The sequence below is a fragment of the Lycium barbarum genome, chromosome 8 (assembly GCF_019175385.1).
Source record: "Lycium barbarum isolate Lr01 chromosome 8, ASM1917538v2, whole genome shotgun sequence".
NCBI lineage: Eukaryota > Viridiplantae > Streptophyta > Magnoliopsida > Solanales > Solanaceae > Lycium > Lycium barbarum.
This window is the reverse complement of record NC_083344.1, coordinates 79,505,316-79,520,769: the sequence shown is the minus strand read 5'-3', so window position 1 is coordinate 79,520,769 and position 15,454 is coordinate 79,505,316.

Genomic DNA, 15,454 nt, shown 5'->3' with positions numbered 1-15,454 from the left:
AAGCTGTCAAACAATCTCTGAATAAATGTGGCCCTAGGCTACTTACAAATCTATGTACCTGATCCCCCATGTCGGTCACAATAGCCGGGGCATATCTAGCCAAAGAATTAAATTGCAGGCTATACTCCCGGGCACTCATGTTTTCTTGCTTCAAATTCAGAAATCTATCCGCTCTAGCTCGGCGGACCTTGGGTAGCACATAGTGACGAATAAAAGCATCCACAAACTCTTGCCAAACCAGAGGAGGCGCATTCTCTCCTCGTGACATTACCCAGTTGTTATACCATAAAACAGCCACATCCCGAAGTCTATAAGATGCTAACTCCACGAATTCAGTTTCGGAGGCATGGACAATCTTCAATGTCCTCAACACCTCATCTATGAAACCTTGCGGGTCTTCATCCGGATTTGACCCGAAAAACTCCGGAGGATTTAGGCTCATAAAATCACGGGCTTTGGTACTTGCTGCCCGGTCACTTGAACTCATATTTTGTCGTTGTGCCTGTGCGGCAACCAATTGTGTCAATAGCTGAAGGGCCTCGGTCATTTGTTGACCTGAAGCAGCTGGTGGAGGAATTGGAGCTGGGGCTCCTCCTTGTCCTCCCACATTAGGCGGGGTAGAAGAAGTATTAGACAAGGCCTCGTTGTGTGATTCACCCTCTTCAATATTCATTGGGGGCTCTCTTTCTACCCGCCTCTTTGTCGTAATCTTTCCCTTCTGGGCGGCTGTAGCTTTTCCCTTTGGCGGCATTCTGAAATCATAACGCACTATTAGGGAGGATAAAATCTTATACACGGCTCTATCACACGATCTGATAGAAGAAAGATGGTTATTTTTTTCTAAAATGCCCTGTAGCCTCTTGTTTATTGATGTGGCGCGCTACACACCATAAATAAGACTCTACTAGACACGGCTCGTAGACACTTCCTAGGACCGAACTGCTCTGATATAACTTTTGTCACGACCCAGCTAGGGGCCGCGACGGTACCCGGGGCTAACCACCGAGCACCGCTCGCTCTGTCGCTCATTTTACTCATTTAATGCTCATTTTATCATCTTTATACTCATAGCGGAGGAAAATCATATTTTGTATGAAAACAAAAAAAAAATACTTTCGTGTACATATGCCCTTAGGCTATCAAAATAATATAGATATGTATACAGTAGTGATCTCGTGAGACCATCTAACCTGCACTGCATGTCTACGAGCCTCTACTGGAGTACTGAACATAGGGACGGGACAAGATCCCGTCGTGCCCAAAAAAAAATACATATACTTGGCGATATATATACACAAAAGAATGATCATAAGCACCTCCGGGACAATGGAGGGCTTCCACTCAGCTGACAGTTACTACGGATCTGGATCGAGCTCTCCTCCCTGTCTACCTGTGGGCATGAACACAACGTCCAAAGAAAACGGACGTCAGTACGAATATTGTACTGAGTATGAGAGGCATAAACGATGAAATAAGACAATGATAATGGGAATGATATCAATATGGAACATCTGAATCTGACTATCAAGTATAAAGAAAATAAGTCATGCATGCTATCTTACTCATACTCATCATCATATCATATATGCAAAATGTATAAGCTGCCCGTACATATCGGATCGGTGTGATAATCAATAACATTAGCCTACGTTCAGGCCTCCCGTGTCCGGGGTATCATCTCATGCCGCCCACTAGTGGTGTCTACCCATGCCATCTGGCCATGGTGTATACATATAGCTACCCGCCTCAGCGGTGACTGCCCGGCCAACTAGGCGCGGTGTTATATCATCATCATCATAACGTGCTCATCATGGTATGTTTATCTTATCATAGTACATGCATAAGGCTCAGGATCAACTATAATCTATCGGGGTGACGTAAGGTCATGATCCCCCGATTGCATTATGGAACAACCATGGACATTCTGCCTCACCTTGAAGAATTAGCGTATAAGGTGAGTGTAAGCGATGAATAACATCATTATACTTTTTGTACTTTAACTCATTACCTTGTGTAGCTAATTATAGACATAGGCTCGTGGATAAGAAAGTAGTTACATTATAGGATTCATGCCATTAGAAAGAAGGGACTAGCCTCACATACCTTTCTCGTTTAAGCAATCTAGCGTTCGTTTATTCTCCTTCAATGTCACGCCTCTACCTTCAAAAGAGGATTCGTGCTAACGTTAGTTAATCAACTATAAGAACGCACTACTATTTCTAGAGACAATTGGGCAGCACTTCCTTTGTTTACACTACTTTTCCCATATTTCATATCAACTTCCAACACCCACAACAACAATTACAATATAGCAATCAACAATCATCATTCATATACAACGACCATGATCCACCATTTCTCTTCATTTTTCCCACAATTATGGTTGTGGGTTCGCTATCGTATTTTCTCATGTATCACACTTATCTCATGGTCTACATGTCATTTATAACTTATTCATACTCACAACACACTAACATTCATGATTCAATTCAATTACCATTCACTCATGGCACTATTCACTCAGTTATGACCCATTTGCTATGCTTTTCTACAATTCGGGTATCTTAACCTTCCAATACCTTAAACAACATGAAATGGTCATGAAACTTACCTTAGATGATGGTTGAACAAGCTTTAAATGGATTTACTCCTCTAGCACCAAAACCCTACTTCACTCCTTTTGGGTTTTCTTGAGAAGGATGAATTTTTATGTGATTCTCACACTTGATTTTGTGGGTCTCATGTAATTGATCACCAATCTCCCTTGAGTTCTTATAATTGAAGAGTAGAGAGTATTCTAGGAGTTTCTAGAGAGAAATATCGTGAATATGAAATGATTTGAATGAGCTTGGGTCTCTTTTTAATGAATTAAAATCTATTCCGGAATGAACAGTGACTGAGGTGTACAGTGGTCGTAAACCCACTTTACGGGCCGTATTTCGATTTACGATCCGTATTCCAAGTTATTTTTAAACATTTGAAGCATTTGGCAGAAAGCTGAAATTTTTGAATGGTTGGAGGACGATAGCAGTTTACGGTTTGTAAATCACTTTATGGGTTGTATTCCACTTTACGACCAACTGGGTCAAAGTGCAAACCTGCAACTTTTCATTGTACGTTCGCGGGGAAATTTCCGTGTAACAATTTGATGGAGCCTCATTTTGAGATTCACCTTCTTCTATATTCGTTGGTGGCTCCCTTTCTATCCGCCTTTCAGTCGTAGCCTTGCCCCTCTGGGCGGCTGTAGCCTTTCTCTTTTGCGGCATCACTGAAATCATAACACACAATTAGGGAGGAGAAAATCTTATTACATGGCTCTATCGCGCGATCTAGTAGGAAGAAAAATGATCATTTTTCCTAAATGCCCCGCAGCCTCTTGTTTATAATTGTGGCGCGCTTCACACCCATAAACGAGACTCTGCTGGACACGGCTCGTAGACACACCCTAGGACGGAACTGCTCTGATACCACTTTTGTCACGACCCGACTAGGGATCATGACGGGAACCCGGAGCTGACTACCGAGCACCACTCATTCTAATAATCATCATACTCAACCTGAACATATATAATCTCCAAAGCAACCCATATCCATATACATAAGCCCTCACGGCTACAAAAATAAAATACAAAAGTACAATATGATCATCGTGGGATATCAACAACCCACACGTATGTATCTACGAGCCTCTACTAGAGTACTAGATATAAGGACGGGACAGGACCCCCGTCGTGCCCAAAATATATACACAAAAGAATATGATCATAAGTAGCACCTCTGGAATAATGGAGTGCTCCGGTGAATCTGCTGATAAGCTCCTACGGATCTACACCATCTCCCTGTTTACCTGTGGGCATGAACACAGCGTCCAGAAAGAAAGGACGTCAGTACGGAGAGTGTATTGAGTATGTAAGGCATGAATAGTAATAGCATAATAGAGAAACAGTGAAACATGAGCTGATGATATAAAATGCTTAACCTTTAAAGGAAAACATATGTATGCAGATCATATATACCATCATCGTTAACCCGCGTCCGGATAACCATCATAATGCCGCCCACTAATGGTGTCATGTCCGGCCTTCTAGGCACAGTGTAATCATAAGCAGCCCGCATGAGCGGTGACATGTCCGACCATCTAGGCACAGTGTAATCTCATCATCACATACATCTCATAAAACATGCATTAGGACTCAAATACAAACTATAACTCTATCGGGGTGACGTAAGGTCGAGGACCCCCGATTTCCATTATGGAGTAATTATAATCATCATACCTCACCTTAAAGGAACTAGCATCATAGGGTGGGTCTAGCAACAATGAATAACCTGAAAGAATCATACAAGGAACATTAGCTTCGTGGAAATATCATAACGTAAGCTTTAGGGTCTTTAGGCTTAGACTCATCATTATCATTATCATATTCATAACATAGCATAAGCCTTAGAATCTTTATAAACTTTGACTCGTATTTTCCAGAATGTAAGAAGGTCATGGAGAAAAAGGATAGTCATGTCATAAGAATCATGCCTTAGAAAAGAAGGGACTAGCCTTACATACCTTTATGTTTCGCTAACTTTATCACTTGAACGCTTCCCTCCAATATTCACGTTCCTACATTCAAGAGAGTTCGTACTAAAATTAGATAATCGAAAACATACTTAAGCTTAGGCTAGGGCTAACGAAAATTGGGTAACATCTCCTTTATTTCGATGACTTTCCCCCACATAATAAGCAACTCCCAATATCAATAACAACACCCACAATATCTTAATCAACAACTTCATCAAGCTAGACATTATTAAATGCTCAACATTCCCTATCAAACTCCTTTATAACCCTAACTATAGCACCATACCCTATCCGTCCTCATACAATACCTATACAACATCTTTAATACTATTTATAGCAAGATTATACTCATTACATATCAAGAACTATGATTCAAGTTAAGTCATGATTCAAGAATATCATTATTTTCATATTTGCACTCCATATTCTCCCCCTTTCCATAATCCAAGTCTTTTAACCCCTCAATACTCTCAATAATATGAAATAAACATAAAACTCACCTTAATCACTTGGGAATAAGCCTTGAGTTACTCTACTCCATTAGAATAAAATCCTCCACTTGCATGCCAAAGAAATTCTTACTCTTCACAAACCCTAATAGGCTTCCTAGTACATGAATCTCTTAGTCTTTGCTTTTGATCTTGGTTTCTTGGTATAGATTTGTTGTAGAAAATAGAGGGAGGATTTTAGAAGATTCTAGAGAGATATAGGATCTTTTTTTGGGAGAAATAATGGAATAAAATGTGGAATTGTATATTTATAACCAGGGCTGGAAAGTTCCAGATCCGCGGGTCGACGAGCAAGGTCGACGGTCATCGACGTGCCGACAGTCGTCGACATGCCTCGTTGAACTGCCACCTGAGAGGTATGATTGCAGAACCTCATCGACGGTGCCAGACGACGGCTCATCAACGTGTCGACGGTCGTCCCTTGGGCCGTCGACGCTGACTGGTTTCAGCAGTTTTTCTGAACTGCTCCAATTTTCTCCGATTCGATTCGTTTCACTTCTATTTCCCTCGTAATGTCAAGAATGCATACTTATACTCCTGTACACATACAAGGTAAAATATCTCATGTCCAAAACTCTGGTGCGGATTACCGAACCGAAGGTACATACCACCAATAAGCCAAAATCTCCTTGCAATAAAACGGGAAGTGTAACAGTAATCTCATCATTAAATACTTATCATGAAACATGCATAAGAACACAAGTAAAAAGCTATAACTCTATCGTGGTGACGTAAGGTTGAGAACCCCGATCCCATTATGGAGTAGTCATGATCATCATGTCTCACCTTGAAGGAACTAGCATTATAAGGTGAGTCTAGCAACAATGAATAACATCAAGGAATCATATAAGGATCATTAGCTTCATAAAAATATCATATCATAAGCTTTAGAATCTAGACTTAGAATCATCATCATCATTATCATATTTACAATGCATCTCTTATCTTTATTTCATGAGAAACTCTTAATATCATAGACTCATAGTTTCTGGAATATAAAAGACTCATGGAAAGATAAAGGAAGTCATATTGTAGGAATCATGCCTTAGAGAAGTAGGGACTAGCCTTACATACCTTTATGTTTCCTTAACGACTAAGCGTCCTCCTTCCAAGCTTACAACTCTACATTCAAGGGAATTCGTACTAAGATTAGATAATCGGAAACATACTTAATCTTAAGCTAAAGCTAATGAAAATTTGGCAGCATTTCCTTTGTTTCTATAACTTTCTCCATGTAATAACCAACTTCCAAACATCAACAACACACCCACAATATCATAATCAATAAACTTCATTAAGTTCAACATTATCCAATTTCCACAATTCCCTACCACAATGATTCATGACCATAGCTATGGCATAACACCGTATTCGTTCTCATATAATACTTCTTTAACATCATTTGTATCATTTACGACAAGATTTCATTCATAACATCTCAAGAATCATGATTCATGTCAAACGGTAGATACCGCCATAATATATTATATCTAAGATGCGACGATGTGGGGGACGAGCGTCTAAAATATCTCATGCTTGTTCCATCAACCGGAGACGGAACAAGCGGCTGGCAACTACATCCGCATCCCATACTAGTTGGAACCTATGATGCTGTTGTAGATGAAGTACCTCTACCTCAAAGGCCCCGGATAAAGGGGGTTGGGATCCATGGAGGTGTCGTATCTGTTTTACGCATTTTTAATTAATCATTAACATGTAATATTAATTATGCAATATTTTATCGAAAAATTATACTAAGGATGTTCAATTCTAAACTAAAGATGTTCAATCCTAAACTAAGTATTTCTAAGGATGTTCAATCCTAAACTTAGGATGTTCAATCCTAAACTAAGGATGTTTAATTATACTAACTAACTAATCCTTTAACGGGAAATTATATTAACTATCAAAATTTGCGAATTAACAATTGATAATTAATTAGACCATTAATTAGCACATTAACACATACATTAGATAACTAATTAGCACATAAAATTAGATAACTAATTAGCAAATAAAATTAGATTAGCACATAAAGTAGATAACTAATTAGCACATTAATAATTAACATGGATTACATAATTTTACAAATAAATAAATTAAAAAATAAATCAATTATTAGGAGATTAGTATATTTTCCTATAATCAAACAATTAACAAATCATTAACAAAAAATTAAATATTAACATATCATTATCAAATAATTAACAAGTAGCTAATCAAAAAATTAACAAATAATTAAAGATTAAAATATCATTAACAAATAATTAAAACTTAGCTAATCAAACAATTAACAAATAATTAACAACAAAAAAAAGGGCTGATCGTGCACTGGACAACCCCTATTGCGCTACTTTTTTGGCGTAATTCATTTTTTTTCCGAAACCCACATTAATCAAGCTTAGGATAATAATCAAATAATTAACAAATAATTAACAAAAAAAATTAAAAACAAATGAAAAAAGGGGCTGATCGCGCACTGGACAGCCCCTATTGCGCTATTTTTTTTTTTTTGCGTGATTCATTTTTTTTTCGAAACCCACATTAATCATGCTTAGGATACTAATATAATTAACAATGTAATAGAAAATTCATATTAAAATTGATAGATTGAAGGTTGCTTTTGAGTTTTTGAAATTGAGTTCTACGCCACTTTATTCCGAAATCCAAGCTTTGAAACTTGTTTCTTACCTTGAATATACCAACAATATTGACTTTCGGATTAAAAATAAGACGAAAATGACGTTTTTATAATGTGGGGACCAATATTTTTTTGTTGATGATTGTTTTTTTTTAAATGGTGGGGGACCGTCGGGGTGGGGAAGATAGTGGGCCGTTTTATTAAAGACCTATTGCACACTAATTTAGAGCGCAATAAGACTTAACTGTAAATTTACAATTTGGCCCTATTGCGCACTAAATTAGTGCCCAAAGGTTAGTTATGTAACTTTTTTTTAATGGGTTAGTTTGGTGACTCCGGCCACTTTTTGGGCCATTTAAGTTGCGAACTCTAATTTCAAGTGGTAGGTAATAATTATACTTTAAGCCAAGTGTCACTTCTTTCACTCCTTTTACTTGATAACCATTAAGTCTCAAGTAGTGGGATATTTTATAAAATATATCGTGGCATAACTTTTTAAAATCCAAATAAAACGTTTATATGTGCCTCTTTAGCAAAATATTTTGATTATATAATTAAGAAGAAAGTAATCTAACTTATGAATACACCCAATATTAGAACAAAACATCAAAATCTTTAAAATAAAACGTCATTTACGTTAACACAGATATGATTACTTAGTTATATGTATCTTTTAGCATAAATGGTAAATCATTGAAAAATATGTTTTATTATCCAGGAGTTCTTACAACTGTCAAAAATAAACTGCTCTTTCAACTTTAGTTTTTGGTGCAAGATTCATTCATTTTTTGCTTCTTACTCCTCCCGTCTCAAATTATCAGTTTTGATTCTGTTTAACATGTCCATTAAAAGACATTAATTAGGAGGGTTTTTAACTGTTTTAACCTTCATTGGTGTGTATTCTTCAAGAATAATTACTACTAAGATAAAATGAGAAAAATAATTAATTTTTTTCTTGAACTTCTAAAATGACAAATAATTTGAGACAGCTATTTTTAGAAATCATTTAAGATCTCTCACGTTCAAAAGATGAAAGTTTCCGAGATGAGAATGTTGAGATGGATGTGTGGCCACACCAGGAGTGACAGGATTAGGAATGAGGATATTCGGGATAAGGTGGGGGTGGCCTCGGTGGAAGACAAGATGCGAGAAGCGAGATTGAGATGGTTTGGACATGTGAAGAGGAGAGATACAGATGCCCCAGTGCGGAGGTGTGAGAGGTTGGCCATGGATGGTTTCAGACGAGGTAGGGGTAGGCCGAAGAAGTATTGGGGAGAGGTAATTAGACACGACATGACGCAATTACAGCTTACCGAGGACATGACCTTAGATAGGAGGGTTTGGAGGACCCAAATTAGGATAGAAGGCTAGTAGATAGTCTCGTTATCCGTTCTTATTAGTAGTCACATTATTGCAATATAATTTCTTGTGCTCCGATTTCTGCTATTATCTGTTATTTCCTGTGCTTTGGTTATCTTGTGTCATCTGCTCCGATTTCTGCTATTATCTGTTATTTCCTGTGCTCTGATTATCATGTGTTATCTGTGTCGCTTGCATTATTTCATTTCCATATCGCTTTAAATCTCTTATCCGAATCTCTTAACCTTATCTGACTTCTTTTTATGCTTTTATTGAGCCGGGGGTCTTTCGGAAACAGCCGTCCTACCTTGGTAGGAGTCAAGTCTGCGTACACTCTACCCTCCCCAGACCCCACGATGTGAGATTTCACTGGGTTGTTGTTGTTGTTGTTGTATTTTTAGAAATCATAACAATTAATTTGAGAGGGATGAAGTAGTACTTATTTAAATTTGGGAACGATAAGCTGAAGGAAATACTTGGTGGACAAAAAAAAATTGAATTGCCTAACTTAGGTAATTTATTTAACTTGATTAAACTTGAGTTTTACGCACAATTAAAGGTAACAACGGTTGACATGCATATGCTAAAATTATATTATGAGTTTCTTTTGTAAATCATACACTGCTAAAAATTATATTATATGATGATTGATTTTTTTTCGCGAGTGTAGTTTTTACCTCCAATTTGTTTGACCCAATACGAAATCTAAGAAAGAAATGGAAAGTTTCAAAAATTGTGATATTAGATATGTCATAATATTTGTGTGAGCTATACATTTTTTGAAAACTTGTGTTCTTAAATGTGGTCTAATATTGTGTAGCGCTATAAACTTTTTATTAAAGCTAAAATGAGAAGTTTAACATTAATTTTTTTCCGAACTCTTTAAATTTAATTATTATCAAATACAAAAATATATCATTATTATTAAACTAGATTAATAAAATACAATATTAAACAAATTAAAACGAAAGGTGTAACAATTAGTAAGCAAAAGACGAAGAATTGTTGGGGATTTAGTAGTGATAGAGACACGTTGTTTCTGGAGAGCGTAACTAATTTCTTCTCTAATTATGATCTAACTTAAATAGATATTTGTAAAATTTATGTTGGATTATGTTGGGATATTGTGGTGTCAATAATTGTTCAAGAGCTTAAATGAAGTTTTGATGATTGACAAACTACGTACAAGTGATAATCAATGCACAAGGAATAAGGAATGAAGATGTAAAAGAACCAGATCCTTAATTAACAGCTCTCTAAAAGAAACTGGTAATGAAAGCACAACTGAAGAGACCTTGCTGAGAGGAACTGGTCCTTTAGATGAAAAGTTGGAGACTTCTAGAAGAAGTTATTCCATGCAGACATGGAGAATTGAAAGTTTGACTCAATCCAATTTTACAAGGAACTGGAGTTCAAGATATGAAAATATTACCATAAATCGAACGCATGGAATTATCTTTGAAATAGGAGATATTTTTTTAATACGCGTGGAGAAGGAAATCCATGTCAAACAAGGATTGGTTTCGTACAACTAATGGAACCAAGTCTTGGATGAATTGGAGAATCGAAGGCAGTTATTTACTCCTAGAAATACAGCACGATAAAAGCTTTGGAGCTTAACCACAACTAAAGAGAGAGACATCAGAGTGAGAGCAGAGAAACCAACTACAACAACATCAAAGAACATGTTCCTATCAAAATTTATCACACTATCACTGAGTTGTATTAGTTAGGTTCTTCTCTTTCCAAGACAGCATCTTATTTACCTTCAAAGTGATTGTAGTAGGTATTGTTTTGTGTTTGTAAGGGACTTCATTGAGTGGATAGAATCATTGAACAAGTTAGGAGAGAGAGTCAACAATTGAGAGAATTGTTGAGGAGGGGGGTAAGGGCTGTTTGGAACAGTTCCTTAGATGTACACAGGGTTGTAACCTAAAACTTTTCGTGTTTTGTGGAGTTGGGGAAAATCCTACAAGAGGTAGGTCGTGATTTTTTCTCCCTTGAACAATGTGTTTTCCACTTGAAAATTCTTGCATTGATTTACTTATTCTACACTTTACCTTCTTGTATAACTGCTCAACCTAGTTCTTCGGGTGCATATGTCATGACCCAACCCTGTAGGCCGCGACTAGTGTCCGTGCTGGACAACCGTACGTACCCAATAACCCTAACCCAGTATATAAGCAGAGTATACAGATATAGAAGTCGAACGACATTATTAACTATCACAGATAAGCAGTCATAGAGCGTGGAAGCCGATAAGGCTATCGCAGAACACATCAACCCAAAACATATACACAACCCACATGTATGTCTACAGACCTCTACGAATAACAACAGAATCATAAGACGGGACAGGGCCCCGTCATACCCCTGAATAACATATACATGTACAATAGAAAAGTTTGTACCAAAATGTGGGCTCCGGACAAGAGAGCACTCCAAGACAGCAGAGTAAAATCCTAAGTGGGCAGGTCAGCAAATCGAGCGTCTGTACCTGCGTGGCATGAAACGCAGCCCCCGAAGAAAGGGGGTCAGTACGGAATATGTAAAGCATGGAGTATAGTGAACAGAATCATAACTGGAACAGAAAGTACAGAAAATGAGTGCAATGTCCAGAATATCAAAATACATATTTACAAAACATAAATAATGTATGCAAAAACATATGCCATATCCGGCCCCATTATGGGACTCGGTGAACAGAACGTGGTCGCCACCCTGTCACTGGCGCCACAACACAGCATACTCCAGAATAGGGAATATCTCCGTAACATATCATAACATATCAGATGGCCACATCATATCATATCATCAAATGTCAGAATATGTGTACATGGCACAGCATACTCCAAAACCCATGTACATGTTATACCTGCCCCCTCACATCGGGGCACGACGAATAATGCAGAGGAATGCGCGTGATAACATATCCTGGCCCGGGCTCAGTGAAGGAAGCATTGAGGCATCCACAAGTAGAGTAGTGAGAAACTATATGCATCATAAAATATTTAGAAAGACTCGATAGAATAGTCCGAACGATAGGTCATTTAGAAAAGAAATCAGACGGTAGTCATAGTACGTACCTTTCGGATGTTACGACGGATTATGTCAAATCAATACTTCTGAGATCGTTTGTACATATCAAAATATATCATAGGATTCAATGGAATAGTTAAAACAACTATCGTTTAGTAGTCGGAACAATAACCAAGATTTCTTTTAATTATCGTACAGAAATGGGTCAAATAGAACAATATAAGAAGGTTTCGGGAATTGTGGGCCCACCTCGGATCAAGTCGAGGTGGCGTACATAAATTACGAACATTAGGCCTTATGAAGTCATCTACGAACGTTTCGAGGTAATCCGATTCTAGTTGTAAAAGTTACGGACGTTTTATGGTACAAGACTCTTAGAAGTATAAAGTGTTTGAGCTATTTTTCATCAAAGCATATCAAAGCATAAGATTCATAATTCAATTACATTGAAATGAATAAGGGTCGTAATTGTGCTCGGATTTCTAAGAATGGAGTTTTCCCCAAGACTCGTATCATAGCCTATTAGGACTAGGACATGCCAAAAGAAAGAAAGGTAGAGCTTTACATACCTTATTTGCTTTTTACGCTTGTCCAAACTCAAATCCCGTTTCCTTCAAAATCTACAATTGGTCACAATTACCAAATATTAATTATAAGCCCTTAGGAATTGAATCTTAAGTTAACACTTTGCTACAGAAATTTGGGCAGCATCTCCCCTGTAAATTCAACATCCTCGAGATTTTAACTTGGTAAAAATATCAACAACAACACCAACAACAATACCAAAAACATCAACAATCGATTTAAAATGCATTCTAACGTAAATAGTCTTCTTTTCTACATAATGCAACAACTTCCACTCTAACTTCGCACTTTCAAACCAATATCAACGTTTTCATATTCATTTACTAACTCAAGGTCATTCAAACATAATTCAAAAACATTTACAACAATCTACACAATATTTGAACAATTCTACCAAAAGACCATACTCTACCGGAAACTCCCACTTCCAACAAGAACGTTCACAACACATTTTTATCTTCCCAATTCATGAATTACACTAACCATTAACATGTTATCAATGTTATTTCCGCAAAAACAAGAAGTGATATAAGACTCACATTGGCCTCCCATTCGGCCATGATCATCTCAACATCAATTCGCATTATTAAACTTGCATCACCAACATAAAATCCTCACAACGACAACCGAAACACTTAGATAAAATAATTGAATCATTATTCTCATGCACTAGCATGCACACGACCACACACACATGCATACGGCCACCTCCTATACACCCATATTTTCATGAATTCTTTCCATTTTTACACACTACAACATAAACAAACCATTCATTACACATAAAAGAGAATTAAATCTTACCTTTTCTCCTTAACTCCACAAGTTGGCTAGGGTTGTAATTGATGAAAACCAATAGTTTATTGACTCCAACAACAACTCCACATTAACAAGGACCCTTCAATTAGTAGGTTTGCTAGAAAGAAATATTTTTTTTGGATCAAGTTTCTTGGACTTAAAATTTGCAAGTTATGGCCGAAACTCTCTTGTTCTTGCTCTCTCTTTCCTTTTTTTTTTCTTTTTCTCTTGAATGTTCTAATGATAAGGATTCTCCTCTATTTAATTGTCTTGAATTTAATTCACATGGGCCTTGGGCCATACCCCTATGGCCGGCCACCTCTCATGGGCCTCCTCTTTTTTTTTTTAAGCCCAATTACTTTGTGGCTAATTTTGAAATTCATGAAACCATTTTTCCAAATTTCCAATTTTGCCCTTGGCCTTCCTCAATATTCCCGCATCAATATTCTTTCATAAACAACTCATATATTAAATAAAATCAAAATATCATCTTATCTCTTGCTAGTCATAATTTTCTCAAATTACCCGAATGTGCAAAATGCGGGGTCTAACAGCATAGGCCTCAATCAAACTAACAATTGGTATCAGAGTTACATCTTTCTATAAAGGCTAGCACTTCAAAAGATTAAAGATGACTACACCACCTAGAGTTCAAGAAGGACAATCAGCAACATGACCACCATGCTTCAATGACAATATTATGCCTGGTGGAATGCTAGAATACAATACTTCATCATCGGAGAAGATGTTGACTTATGAGATATCATCATAGAAGCTCCCAAAATCTCATTTACCACAGATGAAAAGGGAAAAATAATTGTTCCCAAGAAGTGAGAAGAATAAAATTGACGAAGACATCAAGGATATCCAAAAGAATGCAAAGGCAAAAAAGCTTATTATTTATGGCATTGGACCTGATGAATACATCAAAATCTCTTTATGCATGATTCCAAAAGAAGTATAGGATATCTTACAAACCACACACAAGGGAACAAGTCAGATCAAGAAGTCCAAAATTGCTCTATTAAATAGGTAATATGAACTCTTCACAATGAATAAAAGAGAATACCTTCAAGAGATGTTCAATAGGTTCACAGATATAACCAATGAACTAAGCCCTCCTGGACTGACTATTTCTCGACAAAGAAAGACTGAAAAAACTCCTGGATATTCTACCTGGCTTTTGGGAGAGCAGAGTAAACACAATTATGTAGACAAGAGATCTGGAAACAATGACAACGAAAGAACTCATTGGCAACTTAAAGACCAATGAGATGAAAAAGATCCAGAACCAAAAAAATTATCACGTCCCAAAACCACCCTGGTATAACAAGCATCCAATGCTAAGGAACCATATCAGAAGCACCTTATAAAGTTAAATAATTGATATCTTAATTAACACTTCGTTAATCATTAACTCAACAAAACTATAAAAGACTTAGTCATAAGCATGCCGAAAATCATAATAATCAGCGGAAGTTAATTAATTAGGTAGTCATAGACATGGAGAAATGCCCAACAAGTCATATGAGACTTCCACAATCTATTCACAATTCTGACAACTATCTAAGAAGCTTCTAAGAGGCATAAAAAATAGTCTAACTTCGATACGCAGTACGAAAACTGAAGCAATAAAGCCAGATAGATGGGGGTGTCCCACGAACAAGGGTGTGGGCTCAATAATAAGTCTGAAAAGTAGCAAGCTCTCTTAGTCTGCACGAATATCACGAACTTGCTCGACAACGTTACTTAACGCACTATAAAAAACAACAATGGTATGCCTGAGTGCAAGGTACTTAGTAAGTGTTCAAGGAGAAATAGTTAACATGTCAAAATTATAAAGTAAAATCAGTAAAACAGTATCAATGAAAAGCAGTTCCAAATCTAGAGATAGAGTAATCCAGCAAACTTACTAAAATCACCAGTAAAAGCCAAGACACAGGAATATAT